The sequence below is a fragment of the Coenobita brevimanus genome, chromosome 27, assembly GCF_032717465.1.
Source record: "Coenobita brevimanus isolate Jiangsu-jjx chromosome 27, ASM3271746v2, whole genome shotgun sequence".
NCBI lineage: Eukaryota > Metazoa > Arthropoda > Malacostraca > Decapoda > Coenobitidae > Coenobita > Coenobita brevimanus.
The window spans coordinates 11,200,895-11,227,023 of record NC_136980.1 but is presented as its reverse complement, the minus strand read 5'-3'; positions in this window follow the sequence as shown (position 1 = coordinate 11,227,023).

The window sequence follows — 26,129 nt, the reverse complement described above, 5'->3', positions numbered from 1 at the left end:
TCCTGCAGTCCACCAGTCTCCTTTCAGGGGATAGGCGGAAGCTGAGGGACGTTTGTATGACAATGTTGTAGAGCCACATGGTTATATCAGTACCACAACATGAAGGTGTCCCTCTCCATCACCGTGTCTCTGTTAACAGATAAACAAAGCACGCAATAAACATGCAAGGTATGAGAAGGATTATAAATAATTAAGGGAAAGGTACTGCAAAGTATGCTTTGTCAACAAGAATACGTCCAGTAGCCGTCATTTCTCACAGAGAGTAACCGACAGTGAACTGAGCTCAAGCCATCCTTCCCGAGGATATAATGTCTGCATATTCCTCTCTGCTTCAAGAACAGTTGGTTTTAAAAAGCACATGAATAATGTAGATTGTTTATGTGGGATATATATATACATGGCGCCCACTATCCACTCACTCAGTGTAGTGCTGCTCTTGGGTGTCTGCCCTGTCCTCTCCTCCATCCTTGTTTCCCTCCATTTTCTTCTGTCTTCTTTTCCTTCTTTCTTTTCTCTTCCTTCTGCCTACGGGTGACTTTACACTCCCACTTCTGTCTTTCATTCCTTCATTCTTTCTTCTCCCCTGCCTGTGGGTGACTCTACATTGAGTGAGAAGCCAAATGGTTTCCTGTACACCAGGAAACCATTTACTACGCTGGGTGGTAACCATATAACCAAATTTTGGCGCCTAGTGGTTTTGTGGATAATTATTGTGCTCCAGTCGGATTGAAACGGTGAAGGTTTATATCCAAGGAGTGATTGGGGTTGATTGCTCATGTAATACCGCTCAGGGATGAGTGAGGCTGGTCACTCTCATCTTAAATGTCAGGACCAACTGCCTAGCCCCGGGTTTCTACGCTCCTCATGGGCAACGTAGGATTGGATGATGGATGGATATATATATATATATATATATATATATATATATATATATATATATATATATATATATATATATATATATATATAGATAGATAGATAGATAGATAGATAGATAGATATATTATGTGACCGACTCTGGGCATAGGCTTCACAGCCTGCTTTCAATGCCCAGTAGTCCTCCTACATAGCATACACCTCTACATGTCACCACTTCTGCTCTAAAACCCACCGTCCATACTGAATACATTCTAGGGTTGTCTCATACAGGACTGGTGTATTGGTATTAGCGGGGGTATTTTTACGACATGTCGGCGGGTCTTTTGGTAGATCAGTAAAGTCTGATATTAATGAAATTCAAATCCTTAAACTGTTCCCTGCCCCAGCGGGATTTGAACCCGGGTCCGTTAGGACTGCAGGCCAACTTGGCTTACTAGACCCCCGAGATTTAACGGATACCCATGCACCTCAACATATTCCTTCACAGACCCTATTCACAAAATCATACCCTAACACATCCAACTCACACCACCATATCTCCTCTCACACAATCCACATCACCGATCTGTCTCTCATCTCACTCACACCAAAATATCTCCCCACACCGCACTCACATCTTGATACCTCCCCACACCCCATTCACACCGCCATATCTCCCTACACCGCACTCACACCATAATATCTCCCCACATCTCACTCTCACCATATCTCCCCACACTTCTCTCACACAAGGTCTCCACACCGCACTCACACCATATCTCCTTACACCCCACTCACACCATAACTCCCGACTCCCCACTCACACCATATCTTCCTACACCCCACTCACAGCATATCTCCATACCCCACTCACACCATATCTCCCTACACCCCACTCACATCATATTTCCCTACACTCCACTCACACCATATCTCCCTACACCCCACTCACACCATATCTCCATATCCCACTCACACCAAATCTCCCTACACCCCACTCACACCATATCTCCCTACACCCCACTCACACCATATCTCCCTACATCCACTGACATCATATCTCCATACCCTACTCACACTATCTCCCTACACCCCACTCACACCATATCTCCCTACACCCCACTCACACCATATCTTCCTGCATCCCACTCACACCATATCTTCCTACACCCCACTCACACCATATCTCCCTACATCCACTCACACCATATCTCCATACCCTACTCACACTATATCTCCCTACACCCCACTCACACCATATCTCCCTACACACCACTCACACCACATCTCCCCACACCCCACTCACATCACCATATTCTCTCACACCCCCACTCAGATTACCATATTCCTCCACACCTCGACTCACATCGCAATGTTCCCCAACACCCCACTCACATCACCATACCTTCACACACTTTTCGTGCATCACTATCTCCCTACACCCCACTCAAACATCATATCACTTCAACTTCACTCACGCCACTATATCCATGTAAGGTCTATCTCCGTTTATTTGTCTCTTGTCTGACCCCACATTCCATGAGTGGCGACCTAGTAAAAGGTACCAGCTGATTCTCACTGTACTCAGTTTCATTTCCCCCCCCCCACGATACACTTGCTTCCCATAATACTCTCGCACTTATCTTCCCACCTCATTCTCGGCCTTCCCCTCTTCTTTCTCCCAACCACTTCACTCCCATCTCATATTTAGTTCCTTCTTCGTACTCATTTCCTTCCCCTCGTCCACTCTTCTGTTAAGCTGCTCGTTATGACAAATTCCTGCTCACACTCTTGTACCTGCTAATTCCCACGCTCATTTGTTTCCTATCCTCCCTGGCGCTTCTCGTCGTCAGGTGGACTTATTTTTTCCACGGTTTACTTTTATATGTTCAATCCTCATTTTTGAAGACAGTTCTTCTTTCCATCTTTCTTTACAAATTTATCGCAAATGTTTTTTCCTGCCTTCCATCCCTTTCATAAAATTCCTTCATCCATCAAGTGCTACTCCAATGTTTCATCAAATTCCGACTTATCCACAAATTTCAGTCTTTTCTTCACTATCTTCATCCTTCTCACTTGCAAATATCCTTCTGTCTACTTGCATTCTACAGTATTTATGCCCCTTTCTTTACTGTTCCGTATTTCTTCACTATTTTCTTACCTGTTTGTTGTGCACTATCACTTCTTCCACTCAGTGCATTTCCTTTCTTCCTTAATTATTCTCTCCTTTTCCATCACATCCCAATTTTCAAAATATTCTTTCCCTCTGGTTCATATATTTCTCTCCATCCACCCGATACCCTTCCCACTTGTCCCCCTTAGTCCCTTTTTTTTCTCATTTCTTCACCAGTTTCTCTCCCACTTACGTCCATCCTCTCCAGATTTCAACATCTCTCCTACTAGTTTATTGTTCTGCTATTAGTTTCGTCACTTTCTGCATTTCTTCATATCTTCCCCTGCCACCCAGCTTCGTTCCTACTTCTATTTTATTGTACCTTTCCTCTCACCAGGTTACATTCCCCATTCCTCCATTATTTCCTCTTTTATCCACCATTTACCACTTCCTACATTTTAAAATCGTCCATCTGCCCCCAGTCTCTATTATATACTTCCTTGCATTTCCTTTCCTTCTCCGTATTTCTTCACCTCTTTGTTTCCTGCCAACTTAATATTTCTCCTCATTCCATCCACTTTTATTCCCTCTCTCCATCACTATTACCACTTTTCCAGCATTTTCTCTCTCCCACTTCATAATCATTCCTTTGTCCACTCAGCTCCAGTTCTTTCTTTGCAGTATTTTCATTCTTTTAGTTTTTCCTGCCTACTTAAGTTTCTGAGTTCCTTCCTCCTCCCTTTTTATCGCCCAGATCACCCTTGCTTCTCCATTATTTCCTCCCTTTCCCATCCCCTTCCATTTGTAGTTTCTACTTTCTCTCTTACCTTCGTCCCTCCTTCTCTTGAGTCCCATGTTTCTTTACTGTTCCATCCTTTTCAGTAATTCATCACCATCTACCTTTTTTTCCCTACCAAGCCCTTCCATCCGTTCCCCATTCACCATTTTTTTTTTTACATAATCTTCACTCACTTATACCAGTACACCAATTCTGTATGACACAGCCCTAGCATCTATTCAATATGGATGGTGGGTGTAAGTGCCGAAGTGGTGACATGTGGAGATGTAGGAGGACTACTGGGATTTGGGAATAGGCCCTGAAGCCTTTGCCCAGAGTCGGACACGTAAAAAAAAAAAAATGTCTCACTTTCTTCTCCTTGAGTTTTACGACATTTATTCTCCCTTCCGTCTTTAAGCATATTCCATTACCTCTTCCGTTTTTGTTCACTTTGCAATGTACCCTCCCATCACCCAGCTGTATTCCTTTTCCTCCATTATTCCATTTATTTTCGCATTTCACCCAAACTTTCTTTACTCCTTCCCACCTGTGACATTATATTTTTTCGTAGCTTCACCTTTACTCTTCCATTATGCCCTTCCTTTTCCATCCTCTTTTTTTTTTTTTTTTTTCACAGTTTTTCTTTCCACCCTTCCTCGTTCTTCCTCCTTTTCACGCCTTTACTCCTCCACTATTTGTTCTTCCTCCCTTTTCAAATCATCCCTCTTCATCCACCTAATTATATTCCTTCACCATTATTTCCTCCCCATCTGCATTTCTTTCCCACTTCTTTCTTTAAACCAGTTCTCCTTCTCTCTTGTCCTATCATACCTCTCCATCCACTTATTATTCCTTCACCTCTGTTTTTCACACTTTTTCCGCATTTCTTTCCCACTTTCTTTACTGCGTGACGTCACTGCCACAACGCCCAGCAGTAAACAATGCCGCCCGTCGCAGTGCCGCGCCACAAGGGGGCAATATCGCCTGATTTACCTGCGTCCCGCCTCTCTAAATACCCAAGTGCGTGCGCGCCAGGGTTTAAATGCGTACCCCAGAGAGCGTATTACGAGCGTCGGTGTATTACGAGGCGTATTATGAGTATATTACGCCGCTTTATGGCCATTCACAAACGACACGTGGCTTGAGAGTTTTGCCCCGACCTGAGGTTACTGTCGCTATTTAAGCCTCGTGAAAGCAGGCAAAAATTTATATTAAGGGAATCGTTATGAAGAGGGACTAGGAGGGGAACAAAGGCAGAGCAACATGTGAAATTCTGTATATAGCGTGAGTCATGGCGTCAGGGGCTGCGTTTCACGTGCTTATGTGAGTATATTATCATCATAATATCATCCATAACTTTTTCCTCAACTATCGCATAGGGTGGGAGGAAACCAAAAACAATAACAGGAAAGCATAAGGACAACCAACAGTGCCAAGTGAAGTGGACCATGCATCGGTTCTTTAATTTGTCAGACCTTCAGGATTTTTGGTAAGGGCAGAGCAACGTATGAAATTACTTAAGTTATTTACGTCTTGACGCTGACTCGTCTTATTGTGTACAGGAGGGTAGGTCATGAGTACGGCTTTTTTTTTTTTTTTTTAAATTTTAATATTCTTTTTCTGTTTCAGACTTTACCAACTCCCTATTATATATAACTTTCAGTGGCTTGATTTTACCGTGGTCACAAACTAAAACTTCAGCATGCGGGCTTTTAAATTCCGCATAGTTCTCTATAAAATAAAACAAATGTCTGGTAATACCAAGATTAACTAATAAATCACATCAGGATAATGTGGGTTCTTGTGGACATACATTAACTTGCCCACGGTCGCATCTGCTTACATATTTTATTCCAAACAGCGCCAGACAATTTTGTTCAGCTGAAACGTGCAAGTTTTAATACTAGTTTCAATTATCGTTTTTATGGTAACTTCTTCCTATGTATTTTATTCGAGTTAACTCCATATGACGTTATTCACCAGAGACCAAGTGCACCAGAGTGAGGACACATTACTCCACACATGTGTATTTCAGTTTAAGAAACACCTTTCGTAGTGAAGAGGATGATAAATGTCATCTATTAGTTTTCATTTTGGTGTAATATTTTGCCATCGCTAATTTTGTTGAACCCAGACATATTTAATTCTTCCCAGGACCCGCTTTCAGTATTGGAATTTAGATTAGGGCCTTAAACCTCCACTTCTATTTCATTTACATTAATTGATCACTGATACACCATGTGTTAATGGGGAATGACGAATATGGGTTTACCTCTTTGTTACCCAATCCAGTTGCTATGCACGTGCGTGCTAAAAACATTTCTGTTACACTGGATATGTTTGTGAAAAATAACCGTATTAGCGCGTACTTACTGACACTGACTGCGTTCCTGTCTGTGGATCTGTGTTTGTTCGAGTTTAATATCCGTGTTGTAAAATACGGTGTGTTGATTTCGTACTTCAGTAAGGATTTGTATGTAGTGTTATGTGCATCTCTGAGTTTGTATTTTATGAAGAAAAAAAATCACCTGAATTTGGATCCCATCTACATGAAACTCAGTGTTGTTAGCACCAAATTCAAGAACCGTTTATTTCGAGTTTCATTTAAAAGACTGCACTGAATGCAAAATAGTGTGAATAGTTCTGTTCAGCTTTGCATGTATTGTTTTCTGTAGGACTGCGTGCAGTGTTGCTTGGGTAAGGCGGGTGGTGGGTGGGTTGTGAGTCATCACATATTCATGGATGCAAAACAAGAGAGTGGGGGAGCAGAGGTAAGCAGCGGGATGGGAACACTGGCCCCCCATACAGTAACAGTCAGGGGGAAAGGGCGCTTACAGACCCACCTCCCATATATAAACATTCGTTTTCTCCCCCTTCTCACCATACTGAATCCGTGGCCTGCGTGTGGGAGGAGCGGGGTACAGAAAGTGGGGTACTATCACTGGGAATGAAGTTGGATAAAATTCGAAGAAATAAATGTCAAGTGAGAGATAGCGAGAGAGAGAGAGAGAGAGAGAGAGAGAGAGAGAGAGAGAGAGAAACACTGTAAAAAGTGAATTTGGGAAAAATGTATTTTAACGAATACAAAAGTTAGAACAATAACCCTAGAACTACAGGAATGAGACTAGAAGGACGACGAAAAAGGATGTGTAAAGGAGTAAACCTATCTATATACCTAGGCTGCTTCCCCCAAGGAAAGGGAGGTAGCCGAGACAGGACGACACACTCCAATTTACTCATCCACTCAAACACAAGGGAAAAAAAAAAAAAAACAGTCTGAACTAGAACTCCGTAATTCAGTCACTAGTTTACACCTTCTGTTTCTCACAGTGACCTTAGCCCAGTTGGGGAGATTTGGATTTTTCTTCTATTAGTAATGGCCCATGCCAGGACACATAACCAGGGCCCTTCAGATTCCTTTCGCAGTCTCTGGTTCTCCTGGAATCGTTGCGAGACTCTGAGGCGGGAATAATAATAATAGACTACCATCAAAAACAAATATCCTCCTATTTAGTAGGTGCAGTCTAGTAAACGGAGAGGACACCATTGTGTTACAGTGTACTACACACGACATATCCTGACAGTGTCGAGTTCTGGTATGTTACAGCCTCAGAGGCCACTGGTGGTACACTTTATACTATTTTAGGATCACAGGCTCGGGTAAATGACCGTGTCTGTTATTAACTTCGGATATTAGGTGACGATTCATCCTCAGGCTTTTATTTCACGCAACGCACCTTTATTAACAGCTTGTATGTAACTAATGCACAGCGTCAATATTGTTATTGTTGTTGTTGTTACAGGTTCATCTAAAATGTAAACCCGGCAAACTGCAGGTTGACTTTGCCTTCCTCCTGCAGTCCACCAGTCTCCTTTCAGGGGATAGGGCGGAAGCTGAGGGACGTTTGTATGACAATGTTGTGGAGCCACATGGTTATATCAATACCACCACATGAAGGTGTCCCGCTCCATCACTGTGTCTCTGTTAACAGTTAAACAAAGCACGCAATAAACAAGCAAGGTATGAGAAGGATTATAAATAATTAAGGGAAAGGTACTGCAAAGTATGCTTTGTCAACAAGAATACGTCCAGTAGCCGTCATTTCTCACAGAGAGTAACCGACAGTGAACTGAGCTCAAGCCATCCTTCCCGAGGATATAATGTCTGCATATTCCTCTCTGCTTCAAGAACAGTTGGTTTTAAAAAGCACATGAATAATGTAGATTGTTTATGTGGGATATATATATACATGGCGCCCACTATCCACTCACTCAGTGTTGTGCTGCTCTTGGGTGTCTGCCCTGTCCTCTCCTCCATCCTTGTTTCCCTCCATTTTCTTCTGTCTTCTTTTCCTTCTTTCTTTTCCTTCTGCCTACGGGTGACTTTACACTCCCACTTCTGTCTTTCATTCCTTCATTCTTTCTTCTCCCCTGCCTGTGGGTGACTCTACATTGAGTGAGAAGCCAAATGGTTTCCTGTACACCAGGAAACCATTTACTACGCTGGGTGGTAACCATATAACCAAATTTTGGCGCCTAGTGGTTTTGTGGATAATTATTGTGCTCCAGTCGGATTGAAACGGTGAAGGTTTATATCCAAGGAGTGATTGGGGTTGATTGCTCATGTAATACCGCTCAGGGATGAGTGAGGCTGGTCACTCTCATCTTAAATGTCAGGACCAACTGCCTAGCCCCGGGCTTCTACGTTCCTCATGGGCAACGTAGGATTGGATGATGGATATATATATATATATATATATATATATATAATATATATATATATATATATATATATATAATGTGACCGACTCTGGGCATAGGCTTCACAGCCTGCTTTCAATGCCCAGTAGTCCTCCTACATACGATACACCTCTACATGTCATCACTTCTGCTCTAACAACCACCGTCCATACTGAATACATGCTAGGGTTGTCTCATACAGGACTGGTGTATTGGTATTAGCGGGGGTATTTTTACGACATGTCGGCGGGTCTTTTGGTAGATCAGTAAAGTCTGATATTAATGAATTTCAAATCCTTAAACTGTTCCCTGCCCCAGCGGGATTTGAACCCGGGTCCGTTAGGACTGCAGGCCAACTTGGTTTACTAGACCCCCGAGATTTAACGGATACCCATGCACCTCAACATACTGTATTCCTTCACAGACCCTATTCACAAAATCATACCCTAATACATCCAACTCACAACACCATATCTCCTCTCACACAATCCACATCACCGATCTGTCTCTCATCTCACTCACACCAAAATATCTCCCCACACCGCACTCACATCTTAATACCTCCCCACACCCCATTCACACCGCCATATCTCCCTACATCACACTTACACCATAATATCTCCCCACATCTCACTCTCACCATATCTCCCCACACTTCTCTCACACAAGGTCTCCACACCGCACTCACACCATATCTCCTTACACCCCACTCACACCATAACTCCCGACTCCCCACTCACACCATATCTTCCTACACCCCTCTCACAGCATATCTCCATACCCCACTCACACCATATCTCCCTACACCCCACTCACATCATATCTCCCTACACTCCACTCACACCATATCTCCCTACACCCCACTCACACCATATCTCCATATCCCACTCACACCAAATCTCCCTACACCCCACTCACACCATATCTCCCTACACCCCACTCACACCATATCTCCCTACACCCCACTCACACCATATCTTCCTACATCCCACTCACACCATATCTTCCTACACCCCACTCACACCATATCTCCCTACATCCACTCACACCATATCTTCATACCCTACTCACACTATATCTCCCTACACCCCACTCACACCATATCTCCCTACACACCACTCACACCACATCTCCCCACACGCCACTCACATCACCATATTCTCCCACACCCCCACTCAGATTACCATATTCCTCCACACCTCGACTCACATCGCAATGTTCCCCAACACCCCACTCACATCACCATACCTTCACACACTTTTCGTGCATCACTATCTCCCTACACCCCACTCAAACATCATATCACTCCAACTTCACTCACGCCACTATATCCATGTAAGGTCTATCTCCGTTTATTTGTCTCTTGTCTGACCCCACATTCCATGAGTGGCGACCTAGTAAAAGGTACCAGCTGATTCTCACTGTACTCAGTTTCATTTCCCCCCCCCCCACGATGCACTTGCTTCCCATAATACTCTCGCACTTATCTTCCCACCTCATTCTCGGCCTTCCCCTCTTTGTTCTCCCAACCACTTCACTCCCATCTCATATTTAGTTCCTTCTTCGTACTCATTTCCTTCCCCTCGTCCACTCTTCTGTTAAGCTGCTCGTTATGACAAATTCCTGCTCACACTCTTGTACCTGCTAATTCCCACGCTCATTTGTTTCCTATCCTCCCTGCCGCTTCTCGTCGTCAGGTGGACTTATTTTTTCCACGGTTTACTTTTATATGTTCAATCCTCATTTTTGAAGACAGTTCTTCTTTCCATCTTTCTTTACAAATTTATCGCAAATGTTCTTTCCTGACTTCCATCCCTTTCATAAAATTCCTTCATCCTCAAGTGCTACTCCAATGTTTCATCAAATTCCGACTTATCCACAAATTTCAGTCTTTTCTTCACTATCTTCATCCTTCTCACTTGCAAATATCCTTCTGTCTACTTGCATTCTACAGTATTTATGCCCCTTTCTTTACTGTTCCGTATTTCTTCACTATTTTCTTACCTGTTTTTTGTGCACTATCACTTCTTCCACTCAGTGCATTTCCTTTCTTCCTTAATTATTCTCTCCTTTTCCATCACATCCCAATTTTCAAAATATTCTTTCCCTCTGGTTCATATATTTCTCTCCATCCACCCGATACCCTTCCCACTTGTCCCCCTTAGTCCCTTTTTTTCCTCATTTCTTCACCAGTTTCTCTCCCACTTACGTCCATCCTCTCCAGATTTCAACATCTCTCCTACTAGTTTATTGTTCTGCTATTAGTTTCGTCACTTTCTGCATTTCTTCATATCTTCCCCTGCCACCCAGCTTCGTTCCTACTTCCATTTTATTGTATCTTTCCTCTCACCAGGTTACATTCCCCATTCCTCTATTATTTCCTCTTTTATCCACCATTTACCACTTCCTACATTTTGAAATCGTCCATCTGCCCCCAGTCTCTGTTATATACTTCCTTGAATTCCCTTTCCTTCTCCGTATTCCTTCACCTCTTTGTTTCCTGCCAACTTAATATTTCTCCTCATTCCATCCACTTTTATTCCCTCTCTCCATCACTATTACCACTTTTCCAGCATTTTCTCTCTCCCACTTCATAATCATTCCTTTGTCCACTCAGCTCCAGTTCTTTCTTTGCAGTATTTTCATTCTTTTAGTTTTTCCTGCCTACTTAAGTTTCTGAGTTCCTTCCTCCTCCCTTTTTATCGCCCAGATCACCCTTGCTTCTCCATTATTTCCTCCCTTTCCCATCCCCTTCCATTTGTAGTTTCTACTTTCTCTCTTACCTTCGTCCCTCCTTCTCTTGAGTCCCATGTTTCTTTACTGTTCCATCCTTTTCAGTAATTCATCACCATCTACCTTTTTTTCCCTACCAAGCCCTTCCATCCGTTCCCCATTCACCATTTTTTTTTTACATAATCTTCACTTACTAATACCAGTACACCAATTCTGTATGACACAGCCCTAGCATCTATTCAATATGGATGGTGGGTGTAAGTGCCGAAGTGGTGACATGTGGAGATGTAGGAGGCCTACTGGGATTTTGGAATAGGCCCTGAAGCCTTTGCCCAGAGTCGGACACGTAAAAAAAAAAAAAATGTCTCACTTTCTTCTCCTTGAGTTTTACGACATTTATTCTCCCTTCCGTCTTTAAGCATATTCCATTACCTCTTCCGTTTTTGTTCACTTTGCAATGTACCCTCCCATCACCCAGCTGTATTCCTTTTCCTCCATTATTCCATTTATTTTCGCATTTCACCCAAACTTTCTTTACTCCTTCCCACCTGTGACATTATATTTTTTCGTAGCTTCACCCTTACTCTTCCATTATGCCCTTCCTTTTCCATCCTCTTTTTTTTTTTTTTTTTTTTTTTTCACAGTTTTTCTTTCCACCCTTCCTCGTTCTTCCTCCTTTTCACGCCTTTACTCCTCCACTATTTGTTCTTCCTCCCTTTTTAAATCATCCCTCTTCATCCAGCTAATTATATTCCTTCACCATTATTTCCTCCCCATCTGCATTTCTTTCCCACTTCTTTCTTTAAACCAGTTCTCCTTCTCTCTTGTCCTATCATACCTCTCCATCCACTTATTATTCCTTCACCTCTGTTTTTCACACTTTTTCCGCATTTCTTTCCCACTTTCTTTACTGCGTGACGTCACTGCCACAACGCCCAGCAGTAAACAATGCCGCCCGTCGCAGTGCCGCGCCACAAGGGGGCAATATCGCCTGATTTACCTGCGTCCCGCCTCTCTAAATACCCAAGTGCGTGAGCGCCAGGGTTTAAATGCGTACCCTAGAGAGCGTATTACGAGCGTCGGTGTATTACGAGGCGTATTATGAGTATATTACGCCGCTTTATGGCCATTCACAAACGACACGTGGCTTGAGAGTTTTGCCCCGACCTGAGATTACTGTCGCTATTTAAGCCTCGTGAAAGCAGGGAAAAATTTATATTAAGGGAATCGTTATGAAGAGGGACTAGGAGGGGAACAAGGGCAGAGCAACATGTGAAATTCTGTATATAGCGTGCGTCATGGCGTCAGGGGCTGCGTTTCACGTGCTTATGTGAGTATATTATCATCATATGTATTATCATCCATAACTTTTTCATCAACTATCGCATGGGGTGGGAGGAAACGAAAAACAATAACAGGAAAGCAGAAGGACAACCAACAGTGCCAAGTGAAGTGGACCATGCATCCGTTCTTTAATTTGTCAGACCTTCAGGATTTTTGGTAAGGGCAGAGCAACGTATGAAATTACTTAAGTTATTTACGTCTTGACGCTGACTCGTCTTAGTGTATATAGGAGTGTGGGTCATGAGTACGGCTTTTTTTTTTTTTTTTAATATTCTTTTTCTGTTTCAGACTTTACCAACTCCCTATTATATATAACTTTCAGTGGCTTGATTTTACCGTGGTCACAAACTAAAACTTCAGCATGCGGGCTTTTAAATTCCGCATAGTTCTCTATAAAATAAAACAAATGTCTGGTAATACCAAGATTAACTAATATCTCACATCAGGATAATGTGGGTTCTTGTGGACATACATTAACTTGCCCACGGTCGCATCTGCTTACATATTTTATTCCAAACAGCGCCAGACAATTTTGTTCAGCTGAAACGTGCAAGTTTTAATACTAGTTTCAATTATCGTTTTTATGGTAACTTCTTCCTATGTATTTTATTCGAGTTAACTCCATATGACGTTATTCACCAGAGACCAAGTGCACCAGAGTGAGGACACATTACTCCACACATGTGTATTTCAGTTTAAGAAACACCTTTCGTAGTGAAGAGGATGATAAATGTCATCTATTAGTTTTCATTTTGGTGTAATATTTTGCCATCGCTAATTTTGTTGAACCCAGACAAATTTAATTCTTCCCAGGACCCGCTTTCAGTATTGGAATTTAGATTAGAGCCTTAAACCTCCACTTCTATTTCATTTACATTTATTGATCACTGATGCACCATGTGTTAATGGGGAATGACGAATATGGGTTTACCTCTTTGTTACCCAATCCAGTTGCTATGCACGTGCGTGCTGAAAACATTTTTGTTACACTGGATATGTTTGTGAAAAATAACCGTATTAGCGTGTACTTACTGACACTGACTGCGTTCCTGTCTGTGGATCTGTGTTTGTTCGAGTTTAATATCCGTGTTGTAAAATACGGTGTGTTGATTTTGTACTTCAGTAAGGATTTGTATGTAGTGTTATGTGCATCTCTGAGTTTGTATTTTATGAAGAAAAAAAATCACCTGAATTTGGATCCCATCTAAATGAAACTCAGTGTTGTTAGCACCAAATTCAAGAACCGTTCATTTTGAGTTTCATTTAAAAGACTGCACTGAATGCAAAATAGTGTGAATAGTTCTGTTCAGCTTTGCGTGTATTGTTTTCTGTAGGACTGCGTGCAATGTTGCTTGGGTAAGGCGGGTGGTGGGTGGGTTGTGAGTCATCACATATTCATGGATGCAAAACAAGAGAGTGGGGGAGCAGAGGTAAGCAGCGGGATGGGAACACTGGCCCCCCATACAGTAACAGTCAGGGGGAAAGGGCGCTTACAGACCCACCTCCCATATATAAACATTCGTTTTCTCCCCCTTCTCACCATACTGAATCCGTGGCCTGCGTGTGGGAGGAGCGGGGTACAGAAAGTGGGGTACTATCACTGGGAATAAAGTTGGATAAAATTCGAAGAAATAAATGTCAAGTGAGAGATAGCGACAGAGAGAGAGAGAGAGAGAGAGAGGAACACTGTAAAAAGTGAATTTGGGAAAAATGTATTTTAACGAATACAAAAGTTAGAACAATAACCCTAGAACTACAGGAATGAGACTAGAAGGACGACGAAAAAGGATGTGTAAAGGAGTAAACCTATCTATATACCTAGGCTGCTTCCCCCAAGGAAAGGGAGGTAGCCGAGACAGGACGACACACTCCAATTTACTCATCCACTCAAACACAAGGGAAAAAAAAAAAAAAAAACAGTCTGAACTAGAACTCCGTAATTCAGTCACTAGTTTACACCTTCTGTTTCTCACAGTGACCTTAGCCCAGTTGGGGAGATTTGGATTTTTCTTCTATTAGTAATGGCCCATGCCAGGACACATAACCAGGGCCCTTCAGATTCCCTGCGCAGTCTCCGGTTCTCCTGGAATCGTTGCGAGACTCTGAGGCGGGAATAATAATAATAGACTACCATCAAAAACAAATATCCTCCTATTTAGTAGGTGCAGTCTAGTAAACGGAGAGGACACCATTGTGTTACAGTGTACTACACACGACATATCCTGACAGTGTCGAGTTCTGGTATGTTACAGCCTCAGAGGCCACTGGTGGTACACTTTATACTATTTTAGGATCACAGGCTCGGGTAAATGACCGTGTCTGTTATTAACTTCGGATATTAGGTGACGATTTATCCTCAGGCTTTTATTTCACGCAACGCACCTTTATTAACAGCTTGTATGTAACTAATGCACAGCGTCAATATTGTTATTGTTGTTGTTGTTACAGGTTCATCTAAAATGTAAACCCGGCAAACTGCAGGTTGACTTTGCCTTCCTCCTGCAGTCCACCAGTCTCCTTTCAGGGGATAGGGCGGAAGCTGAGGGACGTTTGTATGACAATGTTGTGGAGCCACATGGTTATATCAATACCACCACATGAAGGTGTCCCTCTCCATCACTGTGTCTCTGTTAACAGTTAAACAAAGCACGCAATAAACAAGCAAGGTATGAGAAGGATTATAAATAATTAAGGGAAAGGTACTGCAAAGTATGCTTTGTCAACAAGAATACGTCCAGTAGCCGTCATTTCTCACAGAGAGTAACCGACAGTGAACTGAGCTCAAGCCATCCTTCCCGAGGATATAATGTCTGCATATTCCTCTCTGCTTCAAGAACAGTTGGTTTTAAAAAGCACATGAATAATGTAGATTGTTTATGTGGGATATATATATACATGGCGCCCACTATCCACTCACTCAGTGTAGTGCTGCTCTCGGGTGTCTGCCCTGTCCTCTCCTCCATCCTTGTTTCCCTCAATTTTCTTGTCTTCTTTTCCTTCGTTCTTTTCTCTTCCTTCTGCCTACGGGTGACTTTACACTCCCTCTTCTGTCTTTCGTTCCTTCATTCTTTCCTCTCCCTTCTGCATGTGGGTGACTACACTGAGTGACAAGCCAAATGGTTTCCTGTACACCAGGAAACCATTTACTACGCTGGGTGGTAACCATATAACCAAATTTTGGCGCCTAGTTGTTTTGTGGATAATTATTGTGCTCCAGTCGGATTGAATCGGCGAAGGTTTATATCCAAGGGGTGATTGGGGTTGATTGCTCATGTAATACAACTCAAGGATGAGTGAGGCTGGTCACTCTCATCTTAAATGTCAGGACCAACTGCCTACCCCCGGGCTTCTACGCTCCTCATGGGCAACGTAGGATTAGATGATGGATATATATATATATATATATATATATATATATATATATATAGAGAGAGAGAGAGAGAGAGAGAGAGAGAGAGAGAGAGAGAGAGATATTATGTGACCGACTCTGGGCATAGGCTTCACAGCCTACTTTCAATGCCCAGTAGTCCTCCTACATACCATACACCTCTACAAGTCACCACTTCTGCTCTAAAACCCACCGTCCATATTGAATACATGCTAGGGTTGTCTCATACAGGACTGGTGTATTGGTATTAGCGGGGGTATTTTTACGACATGTCGGCGGGTCTTTTGGTAGATCAGTAAAGTCTGATATTAATGAAATTCAAATCCTTAAACTGTTCCCTGCCCCAGCGGGATTTGAACCCGGGTCCGTTAGGACTGCAGGCCAACTTGGCTTACTAGACCCCCGAGATTTAACGGATACCCATGCACCTCAACATATTCCTTCACAGACCCTATTCACAAAATCATACCCTAATTCATCCAACTCACAACACCATATCTCCTCTCACACAATCCACATCACCGATCTGTCTTTCATCTCACTCACACCAAAATATCTCCCCACACCTCAATCACATCTTAATACCTCCCCACACCCCATTCACACCGCCATATCTCCCTACATCGCACTTACACCATATCTTCCCACATCTCACTCTCACCATATTCTCCCCATACCTCTCTCACACCAGGTTTCATACCCCACTCACACCATATCTCCCTACACTCCACTCACACCATATCTCCCTACATCCCACTCACACCATATCTTCCCACATCTCACTCTCATCATATCTCCCCATACCTCTCTCACACCAGGTTTCCATACCCCACTCACACCATATCTCCCTACACTCCACTCACACCATATCTCACTACACCCCACTCACACCATATCTTCCTACACCCCACTCACACCATATCTTCCTACACCCCACTCACACCATATCTCCATATCCCACTCACACCATATCTCCATATCCCACTCACACCATATCTTCCTACACCCCACTCACACCATATCTTCCTACACCCCACTCACACCATATCTCCATACCTCACTCACACCATATCTCCATACCCCACTAACATCACGTCTCCCAACACGCCATTCACACCACATCTCCCCGCACCCCACTCACATCACCATATTCTCCCACACCCACCACTCACATTACCATATTCCTCCACACCTCGACTCACATCACAATGTTCCCTCACATCCTACTCACATCACCAATCCTTCAATACACTTCTCCTGTATCACTGAATCTCCCCATACCCCACTCCAACATCATATCACTCCAACTTCACTCACATCACCATATCCCTCTAACGTCTGTCTCTGTTAATTTTATTAGTCTCTTGTCTGACGCCACATTACTTGAATGCTGACCTAGACAAAAACACCAGATGATTCTCTCTGTACTCAGTCTTGATCCTTCCCCCCACAATGCACTTGCTTCCCAAACATACTGTCGCACATATCTTCCCACCTTATTTTCGGCCTTCCCCTCTTCCTTCTCCCAACCACTTCACTCCCGTCTCATATTCAGTTCCTTCGTACTCATTTCCCTCCCCTCGTCCACTCTCCTGTCAAGCTGCTCGTTATTACAAATTCCTGCTCACACTCTTGTACCTGATAATTCCCACGCTCATTTGTTGCCTTTCCTCCCTTGCGCTTCTCGTCGTCAGGTGCACTTATTGTCTCCACGGTTTACTCTTTTAAGTTCACTCCTCATTTTCGATGACTCTTCTTCTGCCCATCTTTCTTTACAAATTTCGCATAAATTTTATTTCCTGCTCTCCATCCCATTCATAAAATTCCTTCACCCCTCAAGTGCTAGTCCAGCGTTATATCATTATTCCGACTTATCCATAAATTTCAGTTTTTCTTCGGTACCTTCGCCCTTCTGACTTAAAAGTATCCTTCTGTCTACTTGCATCCTCCAGTAGTTATGCTCCTTTCTCTAGTGTGCCGTATTTCTTCGCTATATTTTTTCCTACCTGTTTTTTGTGCACTATTCCTTCGTCTACCCAGTGCTTTTCCTTCCTTCCTTAATTATTCCCTTCTTTTCCATCACATCCCAACTTTCTTCAAAATATTCTTTCCTTCTGGTTCATATATATCCCTCCATCCACCCAATGCTCTTCCCACTTGTCCGCCTTAGATCCCTTTTTCGACATTTCTTCACCATTATCTCTCCCACTTACGTCCATCCTGTCCTGTTTTCAACCTCTCTCCTAATATTTTATTGTTCCCGTATTAGTTTCGTCTTTTTCTGCATTTCTTCATATCTTCCCTTGCCACCCAGCTTCGTTTTTACTTCCATTTCATTGTATCCTTCCTCTCACCAGGTTACATTCCCCATTCCTCCATTATTTCCTTATTTATCCACCAGTTACCATTTCCTACTTTTTACTGTCGTCCACCTACCCCAGTCTCTATTACTTTCTTGTATTTCCTTTCCTTCTCCGCATTTCTTCACCTCTTTGCTTCCTGCCAACTTATTACTTCTCCTCATTCCATCCACTTTTATTCCCTCTCTCCATCACCATTACCACCCTTTTCCAGCATTTTCTCTCTCCCACTTCATAATCATTCCTTTGTCCACTCAGCTCCAGTTCTTTCCTTCCAGTATTTTCATTCTTTTAGTTTTTCCTGCCTACTTAAGTTTCTGAGTTCCTTCCTCCCTTTTGATTGTCCAGATCACCCTTGCCTCTCCTTTATTTCCTCCCTTTTCCATCCTCTCCCATTTGTAGTTTCTACTTTCTTTCTCTCTTACCTTCGTCCCTCCGTCTCTTGAGTCCCATGTTTCTTTACTGTTCCTTCCTTTTCAGTATTTCTTCACCATTTACCTTTTTACCTCACCAAGCCCTTCCATCCGTTCCCCATTCACAGATTTTTCTACATAATCGTCACCCACTAATACCACTACACCAGTTCTGTATGAGACAGCCCTAGCATGTACTCAATATGGATGGTGGGTGTTAGCGCCGAAGTGGTGACATAAGAAGATGTAGGAGTACTGGGACTTGGGAATAGGCCCTGAAGCCTTTGCCCAGAGTCGGACAAGTAAAAAAAAAAAAAAAATGACACTTTTTCTCCTTGAGTTTTACATTACTTTCTACTACATTTATTCTCCCTTCCGTCTTTTAGCATATTCCATTACCTCTCCCCTTATTGTTCACTTTGCAATGTACCCCCCCATCACCCAGCTCTGTCCCTTTTCCTCCATTATTCCATTTATTTTCGCATTTCACCCACACTTTCTTTACTCCTTCCCACCTGTGACATTATATTTTTTCGTAGCTTCACCTTTACTCTTCCATTATGCCCTTCCTTTTCCATCCTCTTTCATTTTTTTTTTTTTCACAAGTTTTTCTTTCCACCCTTCCTCGTTCTTCCTCCTTTTCACGCCTTTACTCCTCCACTATTTGTTCTTCCTCCCTTTTTAAATCATCCCTCTTCATCCACCTAATTATATTCCTTCACCATTATTTCCTCCCCATCTGCATTTCTTTCCCACTTCTTTCTTTAAACCAGTTCTCCTTCTCTCTTGTCCTATCATACCTCTCCATCCACTTATTATTCCTTCACCTCTGTTTTTCACAATTTTTCCGCATTTCTTTCCCACTTTCTTTACTGCGTGACGTCACTGCCACAACGCCCAGCAGTAAACTATGCCGCCCGTCGCAGTGCCGCGCCACAGGGGGGCAATATCGCCTGATTTACCTGCGTCCGGTCTCTCTAAATACCTAAATACGTGAGCGCCAGGGTTTAAATGCGTACCCCAGAGAGCGTATTACGAGCGTCGATGTATTACAAGGCGTATTATGAGTATATTACTTCGCTTTATGGCCCTCCACAAACGTCACGTGGCTTGAGAATTTTGCCCCTACCTGAGTTTACTGTCGCTATTTAAGCCTCGTGAAAGCAGGAAAAAATTTACGTTAAGGAAATCGTTATGAAGAGGGACTATAGTAGGACTCGCCCACGTTTGCGGCTGTGGTGTGGCCCGGAACTGTGTACAGTGGTGCCACGTTTTCTATACCGTTATCTCTCTCTCTCTCTCTCTCTCTCTCTCTCTCTCTCTCTCTCTCTCTCTCTCTCTCTCTCTCTCCTGGCGGGAAATGTGAGCCACCCTGAGTACTTTTGATTCTTTTATAAGTTATTTATAATTGTGCTTTCATTTGTTAATTTGGTTTTGTTATATTTAGTGATGCCGACAATGCATTCAATGCATGCCCCTCTCCTGCCTCTCTCTCTCTCTCTCTCTCTCTCTCTCTCTCTCTCTCTCACCGACTGGGTGTGGGTGTTGCCGCTCGCGAGTGAATAATGTTTTTTTTTTTTTTTTTTTACTTCGGTATTGGCATATGCCTACTATTTTGTCCTACATATTAGCTTACGATTATAAATTTGATTATTCCTCGTCCTTAAAATTATGGTAAAAGCCGGTAAATGTGAGCATTTTTCCCTAGCAACACCTGTACAAGCTATGGTTGGGTCTACGGAGGTACGTACTTTACCTTAAGCCAGACTGGGTAAGTGTTGCCACTCACAAGAATTACATGAATTATTTCTTTTACTTTGGATATTGGCATATTTCTTCTTTTTTCAGGCTCATTATCTTATATCCATAACTGTGATATTATTACCCACCCTAAAACTACGCTAAAAAACATTAAAAGTGACTACAATTTCTTTTAGCAACACTGTACAATATGTATGCCATGTTTCTGTGTTACTGTATAAATATTTTATGCATAATAAGATTACTGTTGATTCATCCATCAAAATACACAAGTGTAAGTTTTATTCATCTGAATTTATCGAATTTGTGATGCCTTGTACATAAATAGCTTCCGTTTCACATCGCAAGTTGGGGAAACGTGGCACCATTGTACACAGGTGCGGGTCACACCACAGCCGCAAACGTGCGCGAGTCCTACTATAGGAGGGGGACAAGGGCAGAGCAACATGTGAAATTCTGGAAGCTGTGTGAGTCTTGGCGTCAGGGGCTGCGGATCATGTTGCGTATGTATTTTGAGTGTATCATTATATTTATTATCATCGAAAACGTTTCTTCCACTAATACATGAGGTGGAAGGAAACCAGCAAAAACAACGGGAAAGCACAAAAGTAGAAGGACAACCAACAATGCCAAATGATGTGGACCATACGCCGTTCTTTAACTGGTCAGACCTTCAACATTTTTAGTAAGGGCAGAGCAACATATGAAAATACTGAAGTTATTTACGCCGTGACTCGGTCACACTGAGCGCGACGAGCTGGGAGACTTGAGAGGGGAGGGATGAGGCAACACGATAAAACACACTAAATCTTATGTGGGTGGCTACACTGAATGAGCGGGGAGGTTTGTTGCCCCGCTAACCCTCCGTGCTCGTCGCTACGCGATGCAGCATGTTCCAAAATGTCGCACACTGCCTAGCGACATCCCCATTCCCAAGACATTTGCATCATCATTCAGTCGTGCTGGTACTGCGTGTTGGGGCAGTTGGGTTCTGATAATTATGTCTACTGAACAACTTACTGGAGCCGTGTACCACAGGAAAGCTGTGTGGGATCCAAATGATGCACTACACAAAAATACTGGAGTGTCGATGAAACACTGGGAAGATACCTGTGAATAACTGCATACAAATGGTAAATTATAATCTAGCATGAATTTGTCATGAGATTGCTTAAGTAACGTTTGTTCCACTGTTGTTATAAGACCTATCAAAGACGACTAATGTCTAGAATTCAAATGAGTTTTTAGTCCTTTATTTCCTATGTTACACCGTAGGCTTAGAATTGATAAACAGATAGGTATATAAGCTATGTATGTGCATATGTATATATGAAATGAACATCGAAAATTTTATTATTGATCAATACATAAATCAATGCAATTTAATTCAGTAGATAGTGAATTGTCCAGCGGATATTTCATTATAGGCAATCAGTAGAAACTGGTATCGTGAAATAGTACACGTGAAAAATCAAGAAAAATAAATCACATGATAATAAATCTTTAAGGTATCGTCAAATAAAGACATTCATGCCAGTTAGACACTGAAATTTTATCCATTCATTCTTCATCTAATCCAGTGTTGCCCCATGAGGAACGTAGGAGCCCGGGGCTAGGCAAGTTGGTCCTGACATTCAAGATGAGAGTGAACAGCTTGTACAATGACATGTCTACACCGATGAACAGCTTCTATCTGTCGCCCGCGAGGTTGCCGCTTCCTATTTGGACACGCATCGCGTTGACACTCACCTAGCAACTCATCGTTCGATGCTACCTCCCCGCTCTTTGTGTTCAGTGTGGCCATACCTTTAGTCTGTATAGGAGGGTGTGTCATGAGTAGAGCCCTTTTTTTTCGATTTTAATTTTTTTTTTTTTTTCTGTTTCAGACTTTTGCAAATCCCTATTATACATACAGTAGGTTACAATGCCTTGATTTTACCGCGGCCGCAAACTAAGACTTCAGCATGTGGGCTTAAATCTTCCGTACAGTTCTCTTACATAAATAAAAATCTCTTAATAACAAGATTAACTATTAAAACACGTCAGTATAATGAGCGTCCTTGTGGAAATACGTTAACTTGCCCACGGTCACGTCTGTTCTCATATTTTGTTCCAGCCAGCGCCAGACAATTTTGTTCACCTGAACGTGAACATACTGTACCTGCCTAACAGTTTTAATACTGGTTCTAATTATTGTTTTTATGGTCATGTTTTCTTACGTATTTTATTCCAGCTAACGCCAGACGACTTTATTCACCAGAGACCAAGTGCATCAGAGTGAGGACACCTTAAGCCCCCATTACACATTTCATAATCGAACCACGATAACACCACTAATTCAGTTAGTAGCGGCATCATGGTCCTGATTATGTTTTTTTCGTGATCGATCGTGACACTCGTGGCACACTTGGCCAGGGCCACGATAAATTAAGGCTGGGTTTACACATTCAAGAATCGGAGCCACGATGCTTCACGACAAGCAAAAGGGTGGGATTCGTGGTTTAAATGCCACGATTGCTGATGGTTCGTGATCGTCCAAGATGGCCACACGAATTGCTAACGATGTTGCAACGATTATCACGACACAGTTACAATCGCAATACGAATGTCGTAATTGTATCACCAAGGATGCCTCCTGATTCGCCAAGATTATCGTATAAGCAACGAGTCACCAGCACAATGCTAATACGACGTACATACGTTTTTTGCCGACTGTCTTACATGGCTCGTAGCACCGGTGTCCTGAGGGCTGTCAAACTACAAAAGGGGCATACCCTGAAGGAGGCATTCAGAATGGTACTCGCAGCTGAAGAGAAAACAACAGCAGCATGGACCTTGTGCTAGAGAAGGACCTTGTTATACTATACCTCCTTCAGCAACAGCAAATGAATGTCCTGATACTGGATGTTTGCAGGTTGTTGCATGAGCTACGGCGACACAAGAAGAGGAAACACAGACTTAGGGTGAAACCCTACATGACAAGGAGACCAGCACAAGGTCATTATGACAACCTGATGGGGGAATGGTCAAGAGAGGATCCTGGGCTCTTTGGAAATATTTTGCGGATCGACGAAGAGCTATTTGATGAGTTGTGTGCACATGCTGGTCCCCGCCTGGAAAAGCAAGTTACCATTTGGGGGGAACCCCTTGGAGCCTGGGCTGCGATTGGCAATTACTGGGGGCACAACTGGGGGCGAGCCCACCTCCCCAGCCCCTTTCATATGCCACGTCATTCCCCCCCATGACGATATGCAGGATCGTTGGTCGAGAGGGCAACGCTGCGAATTCGTAATGTTTTCGCCAACAGTTTTTTAACACGATGGACATCGTTGTTCCTCCACTGTGTTTTCTGATCCACCAAGAACCACGTCCATACTTTTAAGTTGCTATTACGATACCACAATCATGTCAATAAGATATTCTTGATTGTTCCATGAATTCTGATACTTGTCAGCATAGGCTACGAAAGTTTTTTGCAGCCAAAGACTTTTGGCATGCTTTGGGACATTCCAGCCACACATCAAGAACCCCGGGGAATATCTCACGACGCGCTCCGAATACAGTTGCAGTATATCCCGTTTCTACATGATTCCCGCCATTTTGGCTTGTCATGAAGCATCGTGGCTCTGATTCTTGAATGTGTAAACCCAGCTTAACGCAATTGTTAATTTATCGGGAAGCTCCCTGATTTTTGTACCCAACGAAGCGTTATCTTAAGTCTTACGTGACCCTATCATGATCTTCGTTGCAGCTACATGACTCTATCGTGGCCGTTGTAGGTCCTTTCATGACTCTGTCGTCACAAAAAATGTTACGAGTGAGTCACGATAGCCCTAATACTGTGCCGAATGCGTCACGATAGATGCAAGCATGAGTTATGATAAAGCTAATAATTTTGACAATCATTAGACGGTCAACACACGTGTCACAATGGTCCTAAGATGGAGTAATGATAGCCCTAAGAAAACAACGATGGAGTCACGATAGAGCTAATTATGGGTCATGATAGAGTCACAATAAGTACTTTTCGCGGCCTCGGTGATTTGGTAACCGCACGGGCACACGTGGTACACACGGGGGGTGGGGCGTGTGTACGTTCATGGCACTGTTGTGACTCTCTCATGGCCTTGTTGTGGTGATCGTGGTCTCATCGTGACGACAAAATGACCGTTAAAAAATGTAAAAATCTCCCAATTGTGACTCAGTATTACAGCTATCAAGACTCCATCATGATCATCTTAAGACTATCATGTCACATACAGCCATCGTGACATTGTTATCAGCGTTTATCATGGTCAAATTTCACGACAGTGCCAATAATTGGATTAGTGGTGCTATCGTGCTTTCGATTATAGTATGTGTCAGGGGCTTTACTCCACACGTGTGTATTTCAGTTTAAGAAAACCCTGTCGTAGTGAAGAGGATGATAACTGTCATCTACTATTTTTCACTCTGGTTTAACATTTTTCCATCGCATATCTTGTTAACCCAAGAAAAATTTAAATCTGTCCATGGCCAGCCTTCAGTATTGGCGTTTGCATTAGAGCCTTAAACCTCCACTTCTATTTTATTTACATTTATCGATCACTGATACACCATATGTTAATGGGGAATGGCGAATACCGGTATAGGCTTACCTCCTTGTTACCGAATCCACTTGCTAGGCGCCTGCGCTGATAATGTTTCTGTTACACTGGATATGTTTGTGAATAATAACTGTCTTAGCTTGTACTGATTAACACTGATTGCGTTCCTGTCTGTGAATCTGTGTTTGTTCGAGTTTAATATCCGTGTTGTAAAATATGTTGTGTTGATTTTGATTTTCAGTAAGGGTTTGAGTGTAATGTTACATGTAGCTCTGAGTTTGTATTTTATGAAGAAAAAAAAAGAATTTGGATCCAGTCTAAATGAAACTCAACGCTGTTAGTACCAAAATCAATAACTGTTCATTTCGAGATTCATTTAAAAGACTGCACTGAATGCAAAAAAGCGTGAAAAGTTCTGCTCGGGTTTGCATGTATTGTTTTCTGTAGGACTGCGTGTAGTGTTGCTTGGGTAAGGCGGGTGGTGAGTGGGTTGTGAGTCATTACATATTCATGGATACAAACCAAGAGAGAGTGGGGGAGCAGAGGTAAGCAGCTGGGTAAGAACACTGGTCCCCCATACAAGAACAGTCAGGGGGGAAGGGCGCTTACAGACCCACTTCCAAAATAATACTTATACGTTTTCTCCCCCTTCTCACCATACTGAATCCGTGGCCTGTGTGTATGTGTGTGTGTGTGGGGGGGGGAGTTGGTAGAGTAGGGGGGATACTGTCAATGGGAATGAAGTTGGATAATATTCGAAGAAATAAAAGAAATGTCAAGTTAGAGAGAGAGAGAGAGAGAGAGAGAGAGAGAGAGATCAACAATGTAAAAAGTGAATGTGGGGAAAATAGGATTTTAACAAACACAAAAGTAAAAAAAATAACCCTAGAACTACACGAACGAGACTAGAAGGACGACGAAGAAGGATGTGTATAGGAGTAAATAGTAAAGAAATAACAGACTGAACTAGAACTCTGTAACTGTCCTATGGAGAGTCACTAGTCTACAGTACACCTACTGTTTCTTAGTGACCTTGACCCAACTGGGGAGACTTG